This window comes from Phaenicophaeus curvirostris, chromosome 35, assembly GCF_032191515.1.
Source record: "Phaenicophaeus curvirostris isolate KB17595 chromosome 35, BPBGC_Pcur_1.0, whole genome shotgun sequence".
NCBI lineage: Eukaryota > Metazoa > Chordata > Aves > Cuculiformes > Cuculidae > Phaenicophaeus > Phaenicophaeus curvirostris.
Window position 1 is genome coordinate 1,010,806 of NC_091426.1, and position 22,233 is coordinate 1,033,038.

Consider the following 22,233-nt stretch of genomic DNA (forward strand, 5'->3'; position numbering starts at 1 on the left):
CCGGGGCCCAGGGGAGGACTAAACCCGGCCATCAGGTCTAACCGCCGTTGAAGCGCGCGGCCACGTCTATCCAGACTGAGGCAGGAACCGGGGCCGGGGGTGGGGAGGACGAAACCCGGCCGTCAGGTCTACTCACTGTTGAAGCGGGCGGCCACGTCTACCAAGACCGAGGCAGGAACTAGGGCCGGGGGTGGGGAGGACGAAACCCGGCCGTCAGGTCAACCTACCACTCCGCCGTTGAAGCAGGGGGACACGTCTACTCAGACCGAGGCAGGAACCGTGGCCGGGGTAGAGGACGTCAGTTCTATCCACCACTCTGCCGTTGAAGCGGGAGGCCAGGTCTACCCAGACTGAGGCAGGAACCGGGGGCAGGGGGGGAGGACGAAACCCTGCCGTCAGGTCTATCCGCCGTTGAAGCGGGCGGCCACGTCTACCCAGACCGAGGCAGGTATCGGGGCCAGGGTGAGGACACGAAGCTGGCCGGCCGTCAGGTCTTCGTCTGAGCCGCCGGTCGGGCGGGCCGCCACGTCTACCTCCACACCCGCACCATGCAGAAACAAAGTCCACCCTTTTCCGCGGCGGACACTGCGAGACGCTGGGGGGACACGTCTACGCCGAGGAGCAAGGGTGGGTACGAAGTCCCGGAGGAGAGGCGTACGAGGCGAAGCGTACAAGGCGTGGACGAATCCCAGCCATCAGGTCAACCTACCGCTCCGTCGTTGAAGCGGGCGGCTACATCTACCCAGACCGAGGCAGGAACCGGGGCCCGTGGGAGGACGAAACCCGGCCGTCAGATCTACCCATCGCTCCGCGGTTGAAGCGGGCTGCCACGTCTACTCAGACCGAGGCAGGAACCGGGTCCGGGGGAGAGGACTAAACCCGGCCGTCAGGTCTAGCGGCCGTCAGGTCTACCCACCATTGAAGGGGGCGGCCACGTCTATTCAGACCGAGGCAAGAACCGGGGCCGGTGGAGAGGACGAAACCCGGCCGTCAGGTCTATCTGCCGTTGAAGCGGGCGGCCACGTCTACCGAGACCAAAGCAGGAACCGGGGCCCGGGGGAGGACTAAACCCGGCCGTCAGGTCTATCCACCGCTCCGCGGTTGAAGCGGGTGGCCACGTCTACTCAGACCGAGGCAGGAACCGGGGCCGGGGGTGGGGAGGACGACCCCCGGCCGTCAGCTCTACTCGCTGTTGAAGCGGGCGGCCATGTCTACCAAGACCAAAGCGGGAACCGGGGCCGGCGGGGGATGAAACCCGGCCGTGAGGTCCAGTCGCTGTCGAAGCGGGCGGCCACGTCTACCCAGACCAAGGCAGGAACCGGGGCCGGTGGAGAGGCCAAAACCCGGCCGTCAGGTCTATCAGCCGTTGAAGAGGGCGGCCACGTCTAGCCAGACCAAAGCAGGAACTGGGGCCCGTGGGAGGATGAAACCCGGCCGTCAGGTCTACCCGTCGCTCCGCCGTTGAAGCGGGCTGCCACGTCTACTCAGACCGAGGCAGGAACCGGGGACGGGGGAGAGGACTAAACCCGGCCGTCAGGTCTAGCGGCCGTCAGGTCTACCCACCATTGAAGGGGGCGGCCACGTCTATTCAGACCGAGGCAGGAACCGGGGCCGGTGGAGAGGACGAAACCCGGCCGTCAGGTCTATCTGCCGTTGAAGCGGGCGGCCACGTCTACCGAGACCAAAGCAGGAACCGGGGCCCGGGGGAGGACTAAACCCGGCCGTCAGGTCTATCCACCGCTCCGCGGTTGAAGCGGGTGGCCACGTCTACTCAGACCGAGGCAGGAACCGGGGCCGGGTTAGAGGACGTCAGTTCTATCCACCGCTCTGCCGTTGAAGCGGGAGGCCAGGTCTACCCAGAACGAGGCAGGAACCGGGGCCGGGGTGGGGGTGGACGAAACCCGGCCGTCAGGTCTATCCGCCGTTGAAGCGGGCGGCCACGTCTATCCAGACCGAGGCAGGTATCGGGGCCCGGGGGAGGACACGAAGCTGGCCGGCCGTCATGTCTTCCTCTGAGCCGCCGGTCGGGCGGGCCGCCACGTCTATCCCCTCACCCGCACCATGAAGATACAAAGTCCACGCTTTTCGGCGAAGGACACTGCGAGACGCTGGGGGAACACGTCTACGCCGAGGAGCAAGGGCGGGTACGAAGTCCCGGAGGAGAGGCGTACGAGGCGAAGCGTACAAGGCGTGGACGAATCCCAGCCATCAGGTCAACCTGCCGCTCCGTCGTTGAAGCGGGCGACTACATCTACCCAGACCGAGGCAGGAACCGGGGCCCGTGGGAGGACGAAACCCGGCCGTCAGGTCTACCCACCGCTCCGCCGCTGAAGCGGGTGGCCACGTCTACTCAGATCGACGCAGGAACCGGGGCCGGTGGAGAGGACGAAACCTGGCCGTCAGGTCTTCGCGCCGTAGAAGCAGGCGGCCACGTCTACCCAGACCAAAGCAGGAACCGGGGCCCAGGGGAGGACTAAACCCGGCCATCAGGTCTAACCGCCGTTGAAGCGCGCGGCCACGTCTATCCAGACTGAGGCAGGAACCGGGGCCGGGGGTGGGGAGGACGAAACCCGGCCGTCAGGTCTACTCACTGTTGAAGCGGGCGGCCACGTCTACCAAGACCGAGGCAGGAACTAGGGCCGGGGGTGGGGAGGACGAAACCCGGCCGTCAGGTCAACCTACCACTCCGCCGTTGAAGCAGGGGGACACGTCTACTCAGACCGAGGCAGGAACCGTGGCCGGGGTAGAGGACGTCAGTTCTATCCACCACTCTGCCGTTGAAGCGGGAGGCCAGGTCTACCCAGACTGAGGCAGGAACCGGGGGCCGGTGGAGAGGACGAAACCCGGCCGTCAGGTCTATCTGCCGTTGAAGCGGGCGGCCACGTCTACCGAGACCAAAGCAGGAACCGGGGCCCGGGGGAGGACTAAACCCGGCCGTCAGGTCTATCCACCGCTCTGCCGTTGAAGCGGGAGGCCAGGTCTACCCAGACCGAGGCAGGTATCGGGGCCAGGGTGAGGACACGAAGCTGGCCGGCCGTCATGTCTTCCTCTGAGCCGCCGGTCGGGCGGGCCGCCACGTCTATCCCCTCACCCGCACCATGAAGATACAAAGTCCACGCTTTTCGGCGAAGGACACTGCGAGACGCTGGGGGAACACGTCTACGCCGAGGAGCAAGGGCGGGTACGAAGTCCCGGAGGAGAGGCGTACGAGGCGAAGCGTACAAGGCGTGGACGAATCCCAGCCATCAGGTCAACCTGCCGCTCCGTCGTTCAAGCGGGCGACTACATCTACCCAGACCGAGGCAGGAACCGGGGCCCGTGGGAGGACGAAACCCGGCCGTCAGGTCTACCCACCGCTCCGCCGCTGAAGCGGGTGGCCACGTCTACTCAGATCGACGCAGGAACCGGGGCCGGGGAGGAAGAAACACGGCCATCATCTCTACTCGCTCTTGAAGCGGGCGGCCACGTCTATCCAGAACGAGGCAGGAACCGGGGCACGGGGTGGGGGAGGACGAAACACGGCAGTCAGGTCTTCCCACCGCTCCGCCGTTGAAGCGCGGAGCCACGTATATCCAACGCACTCTCATGCTCTCATTTCAACTTTATTCATGGCTATATGGTATTGCAGTCTCTGTGGAGGAAGCGTCCTGCAGAATTACAGTCACCCAGTGCTGGGGTCAGCTAAGCGACGACTGCTGCATGTGCTCCGACGGAGCCGGTTCACTGCAGCCTGGGATATGGGTGCCCCAGTCGGCCGCTGCCTCCTCGCATTCTGGCGTTGTTAAGGATGACCCTGGAGGCGCCTTGGGCTGTGCTGGCAGCTGGACCGGCTGCGAGATGTGCTGCGCCGGTACCGGGCTATGCTGAGGCTGGCCGTGTGTTGTGCCACCCGGCTGTTGGAGCTCTGCGGCCTTCCCCTCGCTTTTATACGGGTGCCAGGGGGAGGCCCTTGGTGACATCAGCGCGCTATCTGGGCAACTGACTGCTTCTCCCTTCGGGTTCTTTCAGCATTCCAGATTGTTGTCTTCCGCACTGAAGTCCGTACCACGATTGCAGACAGGGAAGGTCAAAATTCCTCTGGCACAAGTGCCGAGACGCCTCGTGCGTGTCCCCTCTTCAACGGCTCAGGCGTAGGGTCGGCGGCTGCTTTCTAGCGCTGCTCTCGGAGCCGGGTCACTTCGCGCTCCCATAGTACGTACAGGCGGGGCCCGCAGCGACTTCCGGGCCAAGGCGGAGCGGGGGCGGCCGGGGGCGGGGCGGCAGAGACCCCGACTCTTACGAGGACCTCACTGGAGGCAGCGCGAAACAGCGACCCCTTTGGCGAGAACCGGGAAGAGACGCGGCTGACAGGTCCACCCCACTCCGGCCGCCAAGTCTACCCAGCTCAGCAAGCGGATACTGCCTAGACCTGGTGGTCGGTGGAAGGTAGACCTGCCGGCCGGTGAAGGATAGACCTGCCGGCCGGTGAAGGATAGACCTGGCGGCCGGTGAAGGGCAGACCTGCCGGCCGGTGAAGGATAGACCTGGCGGCGGGTGAGGGCTAGACCTGGCGGACGGTGAAGGATAGACCTGGCGGCCGGTGAAGGGCAGACCTGGCGGCCGTTAAGGGATAGACCCGGCGGCCGGTGAGGGGGATTGACCTGGTGGCCGGTGCTGGGTACACCTGGTGGCCATCCCTGGAGCCGATGACATCTAATGGCTATCACTGTCTGCCACCGGAGCAGAGCCAGCACACCCACTTTTGGGGCCGTAACTTCCATTTGTAGGGCCAGAATACTGATCTGATCTTAGTTTTTGGGGTCAGAATACCAATTTTTGAGCGAGAACACCACTTTTAGGACAAATCACCACGTCTCTCAGAGTACAGGGCGGGGCTAACAGGTCAAGCCGTCCCCGACCACCAGGTCCACCCGCCTCCGTTCGCCTGGTGCACCTAGCTCCGGCTCCCAGGTCCACCTCATTATGGCTGGCAGGTCTTTTCCACTATGGATTCCAGGTCTTACGTGCTCTGGCCGCCATGTCTACTCTGCTGAGGTCGGAGCTAGGTGGACCTGGTGTCCGTCCTCACAGCCGGGTACACCTGACGGCCGCCACTGTCCGGCCCTGAGCGGAGCCAGCACACCCACTGCTGGGGCCACAACTCCCATTTGTAGGGCCACAACATTGATTTTAGGGATAAGGATCCCTTCAACCCAAACAATCCTATAATTCTGCAATGGATGGGAATACAAACTTTAAACTGGAGGAGAGGAGCTTCTGGGGAGACCTTAGAGCAGCTTCAAGTCAGAGGCTCCAGAAAACCTGGGGAGGGTTTCTTGATCGGGGAGTGCACGGACAGGACAAGGGAGAATGGTTTTAAGCATAAAGAGAAGCGGTTGTGATGACACCTTAGGGAGGGTGGGGTGGCCCTGGGCCAGGTGTCTCAGAGAAGTCGTGCTTGCCCCATCCCTGATGGTGTTCGAGGCCAGGTTGGATGGGACTGAGCAACCTGATCCAGTGGTATGTGTCCCTGCCCATAGCAGGCAGGTGGAACTGGATGGGCTTTCAGGTCCCTTGAACCCAAACCATTCCACGATTCTGTGATTCTATGATCCTACCGAAGAGAAGGGTGTTGTCCAGAAGCAGAAAGAGCCGCCCCACACAAACCCTGCTTGCTGCATTCCCCTGACGGAGACACTCGCTTCTCCTTGCCCTTCTGCCACCATCCCTGTGCACAAATGCTGCAGGGGGAGGCCTGGTCTGAAGAGCTTAGAGAATATTTGCAAAGTTACCGCAGCATTCCTCTCACTGGGCTGATTTCTTTGTCCGGCTGAGAGAGCTTCTCCCTCTGCTTTGCCTGGATGGGAACCGCTCTTGAGCTGGTGAGCAGGCTGGTTGTTCACCAGAACAGCCTCTGCCTCTGAGCAGTCTGGGACACCTTTCCTACCCAGGGTCTCAGCTGGCTTCTTGCATGACCCAAGGCAATGACTTTTCTTTTCCTTTACACATTTCCAGTCCACAGAAGAAACTCACAAGAGTCCCCTCCCAGTCTGGGACTGTTGGCAGAAGCAGCCGGAGGCAAGACACGCACACTCAATACGAGTTTAGAATCTTGCTCGTTTAATGCAGCTAGATGACTCCTTTTACACATGTGTTACAGTCCCGTGGAAGGTGCCCTTTGGTCTGTGTCCACTCTCCAGGCACTAATTGGCTAACTAGTCCACTCCTCGCGCGCTAATTGGCTAGCAGTTGCTGAGCGTGCTCTGTTCCTGTTCCTGTGCTGCTTACTACATGACCCACTCCGCCTTGCTACAAGCCAACTGCCTCTAAATGTCAAAGGTTATTCCGAGACAGAGGCGCTGCCACAATATCAAGCCTTAAAGGGTCAGCGTCCTCATGCCCTTCCCTTCTTAAGCAATCCTCTACATGGGATCGCTGAGTCCTCCAAGGAGAAGAGCCCTGCCCGTCCTCAGCAAGGGCACATGGATTCAGAACCGTGAGTCTCCCTGAAAAGGACCAGTCTCCTAAGGACCCTCAAGAAGAAAAGCCCTTTCCGTTCTCCTGGCAAACCAAGCTGACGGACCAGGCTGCTGAGGAACAGCCCAGATGCCCGACGGCCTCTTCAGTTCAGCCAGAGCCAAGGAGAAGGAGCAGGAGGAGAAAACAGGACGGGCTCTGTTAGGTCCATTGCAAAAGTCCTACAAGTTTTTCTAAATACCAATGGGATCGACTTGTGATGAAATGACACTGCAGTCCTTTTCCACGACTGCTTTTATATGATGTGTGTGTTGTCTCAGGCGACGGCTGAGACTGCTTGGGAAGAGGTGTTGGTTTGTTTGTAGGAAAAATAAAGAATCATAGAATGTCCTGAGTGTGAAGGGACCTTCTCCTGATACCCACCCTAAACCTCCCCTGGAGCCTCTTCCTGCCATTCCCTCAGGTCCTGTCCTTGGTCGCTAGAGAGAAGAGCTCAGCACCTGCTCCTCCTCCTGCCTTGTGCGGAAACGGCAGACTGCGTCTGACGTCTCCCCTTAGTCTCCTCTTCTGCAGGCTGGACAGACCCAGTGATGTCAGCCACTCCTCAAACGCCTTCCCCTCTAATACCTTCCACAGCTCTCCGGCTTCCTCTGGACTCTCCACAGTACTTTTCAATCCTTTTCATACTGTGGTGCCCAAAACTGCACTCAGGACTGCAGAAACCCTTTCCCATCCTACTCTGTCTCCTGGATCTCCTCCATCTCCCTAATGGTGAGAGGAGGCTGGGGAGTCTTTAGTCTCCTCTGCTGGCACATTGCTCTCGGGGGCTGCAGAGTACAATCCCACCAGTCAGTTTCCTTCTCAGAGTCCCCGATACTGCTCAGCTTGGACACCTCCTCCCAAAGCTCTGTCACCAGGCTGAGCTGTTCTCCTCTTCTGCCCAGTCACAGGGAAGCTGCTGGAATCCTCTACCGTCCAGCATTGTCTGCGTTAGACGTTTTGATCCGTTCCCATGTGCCGTACGTGCGTTACTTTGTCGATGTTTAAAGAAATCATAGAATCATAGAATTGCTAGGTTTGGAAAGACCTTTGAGATTATCAACTCCAACGGTACCTGTCCACTACTAAACCATATCCCTGAGCACTTCATCTACCCATCTTTTAAACACCACCAGGGACAGTGACTCCACCACCTCCCCGAGCAGCCTCTGCCAGCGCCCAAGAACCCTTTCGCTGCTGACTAAAGCCACCCCACAGACTGGCCCTTTCCATCTCCAAGGCACAGCCTGGCCCGGCCGCTGAGGCTCAGCCCCCGACACCTACCCGGCCCTTCGGTTCAGCCAAAGCAAAGGAGAAGGAGGAAGAGAAGACAAGGGGTGGGCGAGCAGATCTGCTGAGCACAGACGCTTCCATCTATCACTCTTGGCACTGGTACAGTGGACGTCTCCCTGCCTGCTCCACAGCCCGGTCCCCCTCAGGGACTGATGCCCGTGATCGATGGGGATCACAGCCTCATGTCCCCAGCCCTGTCCAAGGATGCTCGCTTTCTAAACATCCAAAACGAGTCGCAGAGAGTTTGATTTGCCAGAATTCTCGAGTCAAGGGACAAGAGGAAATGGCATCGAGCTGTGCCAGGGGAGGTTTGGGTTGGACACAATAAGGGGGATAGAACGGGATGGGCTTTAAGATCCCTTCAACCCAAACATTGCTATGATTCTGAAATGTACGGGAATACAAACTTTAAACTAAGACATATTTTTCATGGGTGCACTTTGAAGTCCTCCCTTTAGCCACACTGGGAAATAACTGCAAGGAGCTCGGCAAAGCTTGATGAGCAGAAGAGAACTCCAGGAGGAGAAAGAGCTCCTTAAGTCTTTCTGTAGTTTAATGAGACCCAGCGTGGATTTGCTGATGAGCCCTTGGACCTCACCTACAGAGAGAAGATTGAGCAAGCCTCTCAAGAGTTCAAAAACAGAACTCAGAGTAACTTGAAGTCTTAATTGGTCTCAGTGAGGATTGTTTCGAACAAAGTGACCCTAGGGGCAGAGGAATTCAGTTCTAGGAAGTTCATGGAAGTGTTTGGTCATAGAAGCCTCAGGTCATATACGATTCAGGTCATAAAAGGTAAATAGAATATTAGGGTCATGGAAGAACTGAGTCATAGAAGTGTGATTTTTGGGGGGTTTTTGAAGGGTTTGGTCGTAGAAGGGTCAGGTCCCAGAGGACTCAGGTGACGGAAGAGTCGGGTCCTTGATATGTCTCATCACACACATGCTGCAGAATAGATGATCTGTGTCATAGAAAGCTGCATCATAGGAGAGTTAGACAATAGTCAGGTCATAGAATAAAAGGTCATAGAAGGGTTGGGTTGTAGAAGGCTTGAGCCAGAATCGCCTGGTCATATGATAGATGGGTCTCAGGAGAGTTGAGTTATAGAGGAGTTGGTCATAAAAGAGTAATACAAGAGTTTGATTGTAGAAAGTTCCTATATGGGTTGGGTCATGGATTATTCGGGTCATAGTTGAGTCTGGTCAGAGAAGAGCTGGGTCATACAAAGTCATAGAGGAGTCGGAGAAGAATTGGGTCATAGAAAGCTTGGGTGACAGAAGGCCCAGATCACAGATAATTCGGGTCATAGAGGACTCAGAAGAGCGGAATGAGAGAAGAGCTGGGTCACAGAAGAGTTCAGTTGCAGTAGGTTTATACCTAGGTGTTGGGTCACAGAACACTCACGGAAGAGCTGAGTCATAGAAGGGAGAGAGAAGCATCATTTATAGAAGAATATGGTCAGAAAAGATTCATAGAAAATTCAGGTCTTAGAAGACTCAAATCATAAAAGAGTCATTGAAGGGCGATAGAAGTGTCAGGTCATAAAGGAGTCGTTAGAGAAGTCAGGTCATAGAAGGTCTGGGTCATAGAAGAGGACTCATCTAAGTGTGTGGTCATAGAGGAGTTAGGTAAGAGACGTGTTGAGTCAGAAAAGTGCCAGGTGAGAGAAGGTCATAGAAGGTTGTTGAGGCATGATCTGACCAAGGGAAGTCCAGTCCACTTCTCTTTCAGGCATCCAGAAATGGAATCCGAGGGGACAAGGTCTTGGGCACAGCCTTTAGTTCCCTGCTCTCCCACTGGCCATTCCTGAAAATGACAGGCCATGTGTGAGTGGTGCCAGTGCTCAGGGAGCGCCCTCGGTTACCGTGACCTCTGGAGGATGATGGAGAGTGCCCTCACTGTGGCATCGTCCTGCTCACTCAGCGCCCTGGGATGTGACCCCTCCTGTCCCAGAGGCTGGGAAGGATTGTGTTTGCTCAAGTGATCCCTGATCTGATCCCCACCCAGCACTAGTCAAGCTCCTCCAGAGTCCTGCCCTGAGTCCCAGAGGCCTGGGAGACTTTGTTGGGGAAGACAAGGACATAGAGGACACAGGGAATCTCAGATCTGTCTCCTCCTGCTCTTACTAAATTCTGCACTACCCACAGAGGGTCCTTGTTTTTTTCTTTTACTGTTCCTGAAGCAGGGAACACTCATCACGAGGCCCTTGAATGGCCTTTCAAGTTCTGTGACCACATCCCAGCTCTGTCTCGCACAGGAACAGCTCCAGCTCCTCCTGCCTGTGCCCCTGGCTGAGGGCATCGCTGCCCATGGGGCTGAAGCTCTGCAGCTGTGGCACCAGGCAAGGTCATCCCTGCAATAAGGAAATCTGAGACCAAGTGTCCAGGAACCCGTGTGTGCAAAGGCTTTGCTTGGAGCAGAGACCCGTCTGGGACAGAAGAGAGCTGAATGTCCTCCCAGCCCCAGGTCTAAAGACCAGGGAAGAAAAGCCTGAATTCCCGCGATGGAACAGGATGGAGAAATGAGATCATTCCCTGTCACATTCCTGGGGTTCTGTTTAATGATGGGGCAACAAAAGTGATTCTCATGGCCAGCTATTTTTCTAACAGGAGTAATGACAGTGCAGGAGAAGTGTCTCTGCCCAGCTGAGGGAGGGAAGATCAGGGATGGCTTCAGCCTGTTTCTCAGCAGGTTCCCCTGGAGCCCCAGGGACAGCTCGAGGGAGCCCAGAGGGGGCAGAGAAAGCGCTGCCTTGGGCTGCTCCTCTGCTGCTGAGCTGGGCTGGGCTCCTGGGACAGAGTGAGCTCATAACAAGAGGGTAGTTATGAAAAGAGCCAGGTCTGGCCAGGAGCAGCTCCTCTGCCAAGCCCAGCAGGGCTGAGGGCACTGCCTGCAGGCAGCGAGGGGAGAGGAGGGAGCGGAGAGAGGGGAAAGGCAGGGTGGGGTGGGAGGAAAGAGGAGTCTTCATTTGGAGAAAGATCTTCACAGCCCTTCTCTGGGTGCAGGACAATGCAGGTGCGATTCCTGGAGGAGTCTCCCAAAGCCAGCACAGCCACAGCCTGTGGGCTCTGTCAGGAGGGCTCTCGCAGTTTCTCCAGTGGAAAGAAAAACCAGGGTCAGTGCTCGGTCTGCCCAGGGAGCTCCTCATGTTGGGACAGGGAGAACTTGTGGAGGGAAGAAGCAGCTCCTTGGAAAAGAGGGTCTTTTTGCTCTCAAGAGGGTGCTGTGCCAGTCAGGGCTTCTCACAGCTCCAAATCACCCCAGGACACTTCTAAGAGGACATCTCAAGGGAATAATCAGGGCAGGGATTAGGATAAAGATAAGGAACTCTCCCGAGTCAGTTCCCTGCACCTGGGGAATTTCCGGGGAGAAAAGAAACAAGAGGCTCTCATGCTTGAAGAAATCACTGAGCCTCCTGAGCTCTATCCTTGAGTGGCCAGTAGGTCTGATTGGAGCCTCTTAAAGTGTCTCCAACTGCTTCTCTGCCCATGGAGAGCACCAGCATTACCTCTGCTGGACCCATCAGGCTCATTCTGCCCCATCCTTTCCTGCTTATAAACAAGACCCTGTGCCCAGCTTCACCCGCCAATCAGGCAGGTTTGTGTAGGGCCAGGGGGATGCAGAGAGGGTCAGATGAGGTCTGTGAGCATTGACAGGGAGAAGAGATGGGCCAGGGAAACATCTCCAGTGAGGAAAATCCCCGGGCAGAAGGGATAAGATCGGAGAATGTGAGGAAACATAAAAGAGAGATGTTGTGGAAGGGCAAATACAGAAACCCCTACACGACTGCATCCAACACAGACCCTCCCTCTGAGCAAGCCCCCTTGCCTCCTCTCCCACCCCACAAAGTCTCTGCCCTCAGCTTGGGCTCCAAGACTGAACCCCCTCCACTGCAGCCAGAGTTTCAGCACAGCCGTGGTGCAGCTCTCTAATCACGGGTCCATTTTCCTCTCCAGAGCACAGGGGCTGAGAGTACCAGTGCAGCAATGTTTATTTTTGGGAGGGAGTGAGCAGAGCTGGGTTAGGGTAATGCTGTCCTGAGTGCCCGGCTGCCTCTGCTGTGGCCTCTCTCAGCTGGACCAGCTTCTTTGCTGGCTTCTCTGTTTGTCTGTGTTCTTGCTGTTGATCTCCTGTTCTTGCTGCCAGGCTCTCTGGGGTTGGGAGTTTCAGCAGTCAAGTGTGGCACTGAACTTCTGATTCCTCCCATGCAGGTGTGTCCGTGGGAATGCAGTGTCCAAGCTTTCGTCTCACCCATGGGGCTGTGGGCAGAGCAGTCTGAGTCGTTCCCTGAGGAAAGAGCTGACTCTTGCTTACTGAACCACCACCATTAGGATACTCGGATTGTTCCATGAGGGTTCTTTCCTAGCTGTGAGCTTCCCTCATGGATATAAATCTCTGCTATCACAACTTGGTGCTACCTGGATGACCGTGGAGAAATAGAGATGCTACAGCCAAGGGAATGCTTCTGGGTTTGTGAAATGAGCCGTGTGTGTCCTGGGCTGACAGTGAGGTGCTGAGACCTTACAGAAGGGTGAGACATTGAGTGGTGTGAGGTGGATCCCTCTGTGCTCAGAAGGGTGAGGTGGCTTTTGAAGGTAACAAGGGAGAGTGATCCCCCTCCATCTCAGAAAGGTGCAAGCCCAGAGCTGCTGGGGACAAGAGCAAAGTAGAGGGCAGCACCCCTCCCTCTGCACTAAGCCACAGGTAATGCTCTCCCTGAGTGCAGCAGGGATGCTGAGGGTTTCTGACATCCAAGAACACTGTCCGGGGTGGGAGCAAGAGTGGTAAAGGCCCAAACCTCTCTGCCTTCCTTCTACCCTCTCACTTCCTCATCCCTGGAGGTGCAGATGCTGACAAGCCCTTTTGCACCAGGAGCAGTTCCACAGGACAAAGCTGAACCCCAGCAGTGTCCCCTGTGCCCAGCGTCCCCATGACCCCCAGCTGCAGAGCAGGGCTGACCCCTCGCAGCCAGCGGGCAGAGGCCCTGCTCCTCCCGGCACATTCAGCCGGCACCGAGCAGGGCTCCAGGCATGGAGCTGGCGGAAGGGCTGCAACTGGAAATGGAAAAGCAGTGGCAACTGTGCAGTGTGAGAACTGGCTTTGATTTTACTCAAAGAAGTCTCCTGTAACTTCTCACACTATTTTGGCTTTGATCCAGAGGCAGCAGATGTCCAACAGCAGCTCCATCACCCAGTTCCTCCTCCTGGCATTCGCAGACACACGGGAGCTGCAGCTCCTGCACTTCTGGCTCTTCCTGGGCATCTACCTGGCTGTCCTCCTGAGCAACGGCCTCATCATCACCACCATCGCCTGCGACCACCACCTCCACACCCCCATGTACTTCTTCCTCCTCAACCTCGCCCTCCCCGATATTGGTTCCCTCTGCACCACTGTCCCTAAATCCATAGCCAACTCCCTCTGGGACACCAGGGCCATCTCCTACTCAGGATGTGTTGCCCAGGTCTTCTTTGTGTTGTTCTTGTTGAGTGCAGAATATTATCTTCTCACGGACATGTCCTACGACCGCTGCGTTGCCATCTGCAAACCCCTGCACTACGGGACCCTCCTGGGCAGCAGAGCTTGTGTCCACATGGCAGCAGCTGCCTGGGGCACTGGGTTTCTCACTGCTCTGCTGCACACGGCCAATACATTTTCCCTGCCCCTGTGCCAGGGCAATGCTGTGGAGCAGTTCTTCTGTGAAATCCCGCAGATTCTCAAGCTCTCCTGCTCACACTCCTACCTCTGGGAAGTTCAGTAAAGCCTGAGTGCTCTGAGTTTGGTCACATTGCCAGTGCTTTGCACCATGTCACCATTGCGGATGGTTTGCTTCATGGCTGGGTGTTCAAAAATGTGATTATTGCACTAATTTAAACTAAAGGATGTGGTCGACCTGGACTTCTGTAAAGCCTTTGACGTGGTACCCCACAACATCCTTCTCTCTTCCCCCAGCTTTCTCTCTCCTTCCCCAGCTTTGTGGGGGTTTTGTGGGGTCCTGGGTCCCTTTTAGGGGTTTGTGGGGGGCGGCCCTGGATCCCATTTGGGGGGATTTTGGAGGGGTGTGGGTTCCTTCTGGGGGGATTTGGGGGGCTCCTGAGTCCCTCTTGGGGGGCTTTGAGTCTCTCTTGAGAGAATTCAGAGGGTTCCAGATCCCTTTCGGGGGGTTGGGGGAAAGTAGTGGATCCCTTTAGGGGATCTGGGGGGATCCCGGGTCCCATTTGTGGGTTTGGTGGGTCCTGGGTGCCATTTGGGGGATTTAGGGGGGTCCTGTGTCCCTTTTGGGCAGTTTTGGTGGGTCCTGGGTCCCATTTGGAGACTTCTGGGGGTTTTGGATCCTTTTTCAGGGTTTGTGAGGGTCTTGAATCCCTTTTGGGGGGCTGTGGGTTTCTTTTGGGGGAATTCAGAGGGTCCCAGATCGCTTTACGAGTTTGGGGAAGGGGTGTCTTGGATCCCTTTTGTGGGGGTTTTGGGGGGTCCTGGGTTCCATTTGGGGACATGTAGGGTGGTTCCTGTGTCCCTTTTGAGGGGGTTTGGTGGGTCCTGGGTCCCTTTTGGAGGGTTGAGAGTGTCCTAGGTCCTTTCAGGAGTTTTAGGGGGTGGTCCTGGGTCTCTTTTAGGGGGTCTTGGGGGGGATCTTGGGTCCCATTTTGAGGTTGAGGCTCCTGGGACCCATTTGCAGGGATTGGGGAGGTTCTGGGTAAATTTGGGTGGGGGTTGGGGGAGCCTTGGGTCCTTTTGGGAGACTCCTGGGTCCCTTTTGAGGGACTCCTGGTTCCCTTTTGGGGGCTTGGAGTTTCATGGATCCCTTTTGAGGGGGATGTTTTGGGTCCCATTAGGTGTTTTAGGAGGGGTTCTCCTTCCAACTGGGGGGGGTGGGTGGGTTGTGGGGTCTTGGGTACTTTGAGGAGGTCCTGAATCCAGTGCAGGGTAGGGGGGAGTGGGGTGTGTCCTGGATCCCTTTTGGGAGTTTGGGGAGAATCCTGGATCCCTTTAGGGGGGATTAGGCATGCCCTGGATCCAATTTGGGAGTTTGTGGGGGTCCTGAGTCCCGTTTTGGGGGTTTTGATGGTTCCTGGTTCCCATGTGGGAGGTTGAGGGGGTCATGGAACTCTTTTGAGGGGTCTGGGGGGGTCTTGGGTCACTTTTGGGGGGCTTTGGATTTCTTTTGAGGGAATTAAAGGGGACCCAGATCCCTTTAGGGGGTTTGGGGTTGGAGTTCTGAGGTCCCTTTAAGGAAGGTTTGGGGGGGTCCTGGGTTCCTTTTTGTGGATTTTGTGGGTCCTGGGTCCAATTTTGGGGGGTTGGGGGAGTCTTGGGTTCCTTTTGGGGAGTTCTGGGTCTCTTCTGAAGGAATTCAGGGGGTCCTGGATCCCTTTTGGGGGTTGGGGGAGGTCCTGGGTCCCTCTTCACCACCCTCCATGCTGCTCCTGGGGTTGGGGTGGGCAGAGGAATTGGGAGCCATGGAGCCACTTCAGACTGGGAGAAAGTGGGAGGAGAATGGCTTTAATATTTGGCCCTTGTTGCTCCCAATCCAAAGCTTTCTGAACTGTCAATAAAGTAAATCGAACTTCAGCAAGTCCACACCTCTGTGCCCGTGACAGTCATTGGTCTCTGAACCTCCTTTGCTTTCTCTTGACCCCTGAGCCGTTCTGGTTCATTTTCTCCCTCTGTCCCGTTGGTTCTGGGCTTGGAGGGAGCAGCTGCGGGGGGTCCGGCTGCTGGCCAAGGTTAACCCACCACAGGACACATCAGGGCTGCCGTGTCCAGTACGGGGCTCCCCGCACAAGGAAGACCCTGCCCAGCCTGGAGAGAGTCCTGCTGAGGCCAGAAGGATGGCTGGGGCTGGAGCACATCATGGACAAGGAGAGGCTTGTGAGATGGGTTCTGAGAAACCTTTCAGGGTACAACACTGAGCAAGGACCCAGGGCAGCTGGGGGATCCCAATGCAAGGACTTTCTCGGTGTTTGATGAGACAAAGCCATGAGCCCCTGATGGGTTTGGAGCTGTGTGAGAAAGGGCTTGGCTGAGAGACCTGCAGCGGCAAGAGCTGGGGACTGGTGTATAAGAAATTTCAGTAGGAAAAGGGTTCTCTTTTTATTGATAATGGTTGTAGAGTTGGATATCAGGCCTGCAGCAAGGCAAGGGGTGAGGAGGGGAGTGTGCAAGTGGAGAGAGAACAGCTCTGGGAGATCAAGCGCTTGTGCCCGGCAGCGCTGCCGTGCTGGGATTCTTTTCCCCTCCACCCACGACCACAGGAACTGTCCCTGCAAGTCCAGAAATGTCTCGCAGGAAATATATCAGGAAACAGAAGTCGTTGAGCATCCCTTTATTTTGTTTAAACACACAGAGAGCACAGCTCCTCATTTACACAGACAATGAGCAAGAAAAGAGAAGAAAACAGTGAATTAAAAACAGGATGACAAGATTATAAAGGGGGGATGAAAGGGGGTTTGGGGGGTGCTAGAGGGGTTTTGAGGGGGAATAAAGGGGGTTTGGAGGGAACAAAGGGAGTTTGGGGGGCATAAAATGGGGTTTGGGGGGATAATAGTGGGTTTGGGGGGATATAGGGGGTTAAAGGGGGTTAAAGGGGTTTTGGGGTGATATAAGGGAGTTTATGGGGAAATACATGCGTTTGGGGAGAGAAAAGGGGATGTGGGGTCAAAAGAGAGGATTTGGGGGAAATAAAGGGGGAATAAAGAAGGATAAAGGGGACTGGGGGTATAAAAGCGGGTTTTGGGGGGATAAAAGGGGGTTTGGGGAGCAATAAAGGGAGTTTTGGGGGCTAAAAAGGGGGTTTTATCCTTTTATCCCCCCAAAACCTTTTTAATGCCTTCAAACTCCATATATTGCCCCCAAAAGAGGCTTGGGAGGGATCCATATGGGAAAATCCATTCACCATCGCACAAATCAAGGAACAGACCCGACTCCAGGAGCCAAGGATGAGGCTGAATGAGGTAGAAAGCCTCAGCCCTGGTCAAGGACCCGAAGCAGGAGGGGCACTGACCCCCACGATCAATCTTGGACCCCAGGCTCGTGCACGTCCACCTCACAGGGAGGTGATCCAGGTGGCACTAGAAACAGGTTTGCTGTTGCCGGGACGATGGCTGCGGGCAGGGTGAGGCCTCTGGTTTTCCTGCCGCGAGCAGTGGCTGCAGGAGCTGGGTCTGGCTCCACAGAGCCCTCTCTGCAGAGAGAAAAGGTGTGTCTGAGGCCTCAGCTGCAGAGGCAGGATGGGGAATCTCCTCCATGGCATGGAGCTGGCTCGGCTCCGCACCCCAGGCTCAGAGCTGCCGGCACAGCGTGACCGAGGGGGACACCGGCACCTGATGGCACCTCCGAGCAGGGGGATTCCTGCAGGCAGGTTCCCTGTCAGGAGCGGGCGCTGGTGCGCGTCTCACTTTCCAGGGGAAGCTCAGCCCCTGCTCTTTCCCATCCTGACCTGGTTTTGCCCACGCCGGTCACCCAGCCTTGGTCAGTGTGTGGCTGTGCCCAGTGCTCCTCAGGATGGCAGCAGGGCTGGGGTCAGGGTGGGGGTGGGCTGGCACAGCAACTGAGTTAATGGAAAATCTTCACAGCGGCTCTCCGAAATTTGTATTTCTTCTTCTCTTCTGGCTTAACATCCTGGCAGAATGGAGAGAAAAAACCAAACAGATTAGAACCACCGCATATGAAGCAGATGTTTGTAATGCGGATACAGTGCGGGCTGCACAGGCTGGTACCACAGTACTGGCATGTTATTCAGGCACGTGATATCCTCCCTTGGAGCACGTAAGGGCAAATAAAGCGCTAGACACTGATTTTCCAGCAGCATTGCTTCAGCTTCTTTAACTACATCCATGGGGCTGTTACCAGCGGACACCTGGGCGTTTACACACGGCTTGTTGTTGTCTCATTTCCAAAGGCACCTTCACCTCTTCAGCAGTACAGAAGAACCTCCCCATCCTCCTGGCTTGAGAAGCTGCAGGCGCTGGCACAGCGGCTCCTTCATGAGCGACCTCGGAGTCAAGGTGCCTGCTAGAGCAGGCTTGACGTGGGTTGTGCCGTTCCCGTTTGCGACAGCAGAAGACACCACATCAGAGAAAACTCAAATATGCACCTTGGGGGTCCCCTCCAGCTCAGGACAGTCTAGGATTCTGTAACTTTCCCTGGCTCTTGTATCTCAGCAAAGACGTCTGGAGCCGGTTTTAACTCCCACTCACCTGTGTAAATGTTAATGGTTTGTCTGTGGTGATGGAGTCCATGTACTTGCAGACAAAAACCCTGCAGTCGTCTCTATTCTGTTGCTGAGGGGTTTCCTAAGGAATGCAAAGAAGCAGAATTTTCCAATACCATAAAAGAGAGGCATTTTGGAAGCAGCACACATTACCCATCCTAACGGGCACTCAGGAAAATCCATTCACCATCACACAACTCAAGGAACAGATCTGACTGATGGAGAAACACCTGCTGTGATTTATTCATGTGAAATGAACCAAATCCTTTCACTGTGAGCCCTCCAGGAGCCAAGGATGAGGCTGAATGAGGTAGAAAGCCTCAGCCCTGGTCGAGGACCCTAACCAGGAGGGGCACCGGCCCCCAGGATCAATCTTGGACCCCAGGTTCCTGCATGTCCACCTCACAGGGAGGTGATCCAGATGGCACGAGTCTCAGTCCTGTGGTTGCCAGGTTGGTTCTGTAGCACTGGGGCCGCTTGAGTGAAGAATGTCCTGCTACCTTCAGCTTCGCCAGAAGTTTCAAGCCACCCAAGTCCCAAACCTGCTAGGACATCAGGCACCAACCTCACACCCAGCTGTTCACCATACACACAGCAAGCAGATTTAGTACGGAAAAGACAAATTAATTCTCCTTCCGCCAAGGAAGGTTCTACCTGGGGCTGATCTTCCTCACCCTGGGTACTAAGAAACTTGTCTTTTTCAACAATTGTTCCGTTAGATTGGGCCAAAGCAGCTGAAACCAGCAGTTCAAGGATCCAACAACACCGACAGGGAAGCACACGGCCACTCGCTACCCACCGTTGCGACACCGGGCAAGGAACCCAAGTGGGACATAAACGAGATGCCATCACCACAGGTCAGGGCCTATTCCAACAGCAGTCAGGTACTTCAGACACTGCAAACAAAGCTCAAACACCCTCTTAGCTCCAACACGCAGACCAGACCATTCAGGGTTAAACTTTACTCGCAAATCCATTACTTCTGTAAATTACATTTCATCTCCAGTGGGAAGCCAGAAGCTAATGACTTAGTAAAAAGCACAGGCAGCCTCCATCATTCCCATCTCCATGCAGAATACTACCAGTGCTAATTTATCCTGCTGTGCTTCTGATTGCCCTCGCCCCGTTCACTTCTAGATCAGCTCCCCACTCACCGGCAGGCTAGAAGGCCTGGACTGAAGATTCAAGTTCATATCTTCTTGCCCTTTACTGGAAGCCATTGAGGGAGCAGATGACGCCTGGGACCCAAACGAGTCTTGAGATAACTCCTGAAACAGCAAGAAACACCAAAAAAAAAACCCCACAAATGGGAATAAAATCAAGGCTCTGCTGGAATCTCTCTGGTATAGTCTTGTGTTGTGGAGGAATTTGCCCAAAACAGGAAATAAGACAGCAAAGAGTTGAAGCCAGCAACGCCTACAGTTCGACAGGAGGGTAAGCATCGCCAGACTGCTACCGCGAGGGTCAGGAGCAGAACCCTAAAATGTGACAGAAGGGTAATGCTCTGGATTTCCCTTCTTAAAGATCCTGAAAGACAAGGACTCTCCTGGGAGACCGTCCACGTAGCTTCTTTATCTTCTAAGGTCTTACAACAGCTCTGAGCACTTCAGGGCACAAACAAGGCAAGTCGATTAAAACCTCCATTTTAATCGTGCGTTACAACATCTGCTGAAAGGTCCCAGCTAGGTTTTCACACAACCAGTAACAACTATTAAACCAGTACAAAGCCTTGTTGAAAATAAGTGCCATTTACATATATACGAAGAAATTCGATTCATTATTTTCTCCTCAATTCCCTGAATTTGCTTTAGGGAGGAGAAAGAAAGCAGCAGAGTTTTACATTTCAGAGCAAAGTCTTCCATCACCATCTCTTTGTTGCTCTGCTGTTGTGCTAATCCAAGCACTTCTGTAGACCACTTGGAGAACTTTCACAGGCCACAACCGTGCCAGTACAAAAATCCTTTAGACTGGTACTGCCAACCGGCAAAATTTACACCACACCAGTCCTCAAAACCGCTGCATCAGCAGGGCTTAACTTGTTACAACCACCACATCTTGGAGATGGAGATCTAGACACAACAGAGAAGGCAGCACGGTCATTATCATAATCCTTCCAAGCAGCTTGCTGACCCGTAATTCAACTGACTTGAGCGTGCAACGAGAAGGATTTGCCCAAGTTTCTTTAAGAACCCCTTACGGCTCGAAATAAAGCAGAGCGGCCCTACCTGAGGAGGGGGGAAGCGCTGCTGGGAGTAGGCAGACTGCTGCTGCTGCGGCTGCCATGGAGGCTATGAGGACGACTGCTGAGAAAGAACCGAGGAAGCCGTCTGCTGAGTTTGCTGCTGCTGCGGATGAGGGCTTTGCTGGTTGTAGTAAGGAGTCTGGCTTTGCTGCCCATACGCACTGGGGCCCTGCTGTCCATAAGGAGGAATCTGCAGAAGAGGAGGGAAGAATTAGATCAGTTATGAAGATATCTTATGTACACACAAGATTACGCTCAAGAAGTGAAACGTTCAGATACTGGAGCACAACAGTTAACTGGCAATGCCACCTCCTACACAAGGAAACCTCCTAGATAACAGCAAAAGCCACCATTGTTCTTGGCAGTAACAGAACCTCAATAGGCACCCTAACTAAGTTCTTAGTGATCCTTATCTGACCACCCTTCAGTGACAGTCAAAAGGCATCAAAAGGCAAGGCTGCTTGCTCCAAAAAACAAGGCAGCCTTTTGAATCCTGCCCACGCTACAGCAGGAGCCACTTGGATCCAACCTGGAAGTGATTTATTCAGTAAAGTACAGCTCTGTCTTTTACAGAACACAGAGGGAAGAGTATCTTGCTACCCTCACTGTTTGTTTTTCCCTTGTTAGATTCACTGCTCTGCCGCTTTTGGAAGCAAGGATTCCACAGGTCCTCATACATCCATTAGCCCTGGATCCAGATGAGATGCTGTAAAGAAATGTCATTTAACCCAAGGAGCCAACTCCAACCTGGCTGATGCTGGTCCCTTGGAGCACTTGGCTGCTCTCCCACCCGCCCCTGCTGTGAACAGAGAGTACAGAAGCTCAGGTCTTCTACCTGCTGTGCACATGAGAGGCTGCCCATTGTACTTTGTGCCCTGCTTTGCATTCCCATGGGGTATCTCTGAGGAGTCTGTGGCCCGTAGGGCTGTCCTGGATAGCCGTGTCCTTGCTGTGGCCCCGCCTGAGGTCCCTGCTCTTGTGTGTAGGGGTTGGTTCCTCCGTACGGCTGAGGCCTCATCTTCCCCATCTGATCCATCGGGCTTGAAGCCTGCAAGGCAAGTTGTGACACGTGATGTACATCCAGCTACACACAGGAATCATTCACTATCTCCCAAAACCCCAGAAGAGAACTTTATAGAATCACAGAGTCATCGAATGGTTTGGCTTGGAACTAGATGAGCTTTGAGGTCCCTTCCAACCCAAACCATTCAATGATTCTGTGATTCCATGAATTCTTTTTCACTGCATCAGGTTGCTCAAAGCCCCATCAGCTTAAAACCCTTCCCTCTCACTCCTATCCCTGTACTCCCTGATGAAAAGCTCCTCCCCAGCTTTCCTGAAGCCCCTTTCCATACTTGAAGGCACCTACAGCTTCACAGCAGGTTGGTGCAGAGCAGAAGCTCATCTGCCTCGTTTCAGGCACTGAACCCCACAGCCACGTGCTGAATTACAGGATTCCCACTGCCCTTCTAAACCTGCAGACCTTTCACAAAACATGAACGAGAAGTCATTTAATGCTGACGTTTCTCCCATGGCCGCAGGACACGCAAGAAGCCGGGAAGGATCATTAAGAAAGATGGATTATCGGTGTGAGTGGCCATTCCCCGTAGCAGGCAGTAGTTTAGTGTCCAGATATTCCACAACAAGGTAAACGTAAGACTGAAAATTTAAATATTCACGAGAAACGCTGCTTCTTTCACGTATAACAAGGTCTCCCAAAACACTACAGGCGGTTAATTTACACTTACACATTTCAATTAACTCATATTGATGCAGTAACACTGGGCAGAGCCACTAACATCCACAGTCTTCAAGGCTGCAATTCTATTTTTGCCTTTTTTAATATGTGCTTTGTGTCTGCTGCCTTTTGTAGAATAAAGATTTCTAAATCAAATTTCTCCAGATCCAGGAAAAAGTAATTTGTCAGCCTTGAAGCCAGGTCCCTGGGGTTTAGAGCAGGCAGGATGGGATGAGTGAATGAATGCAACTTCCAAGG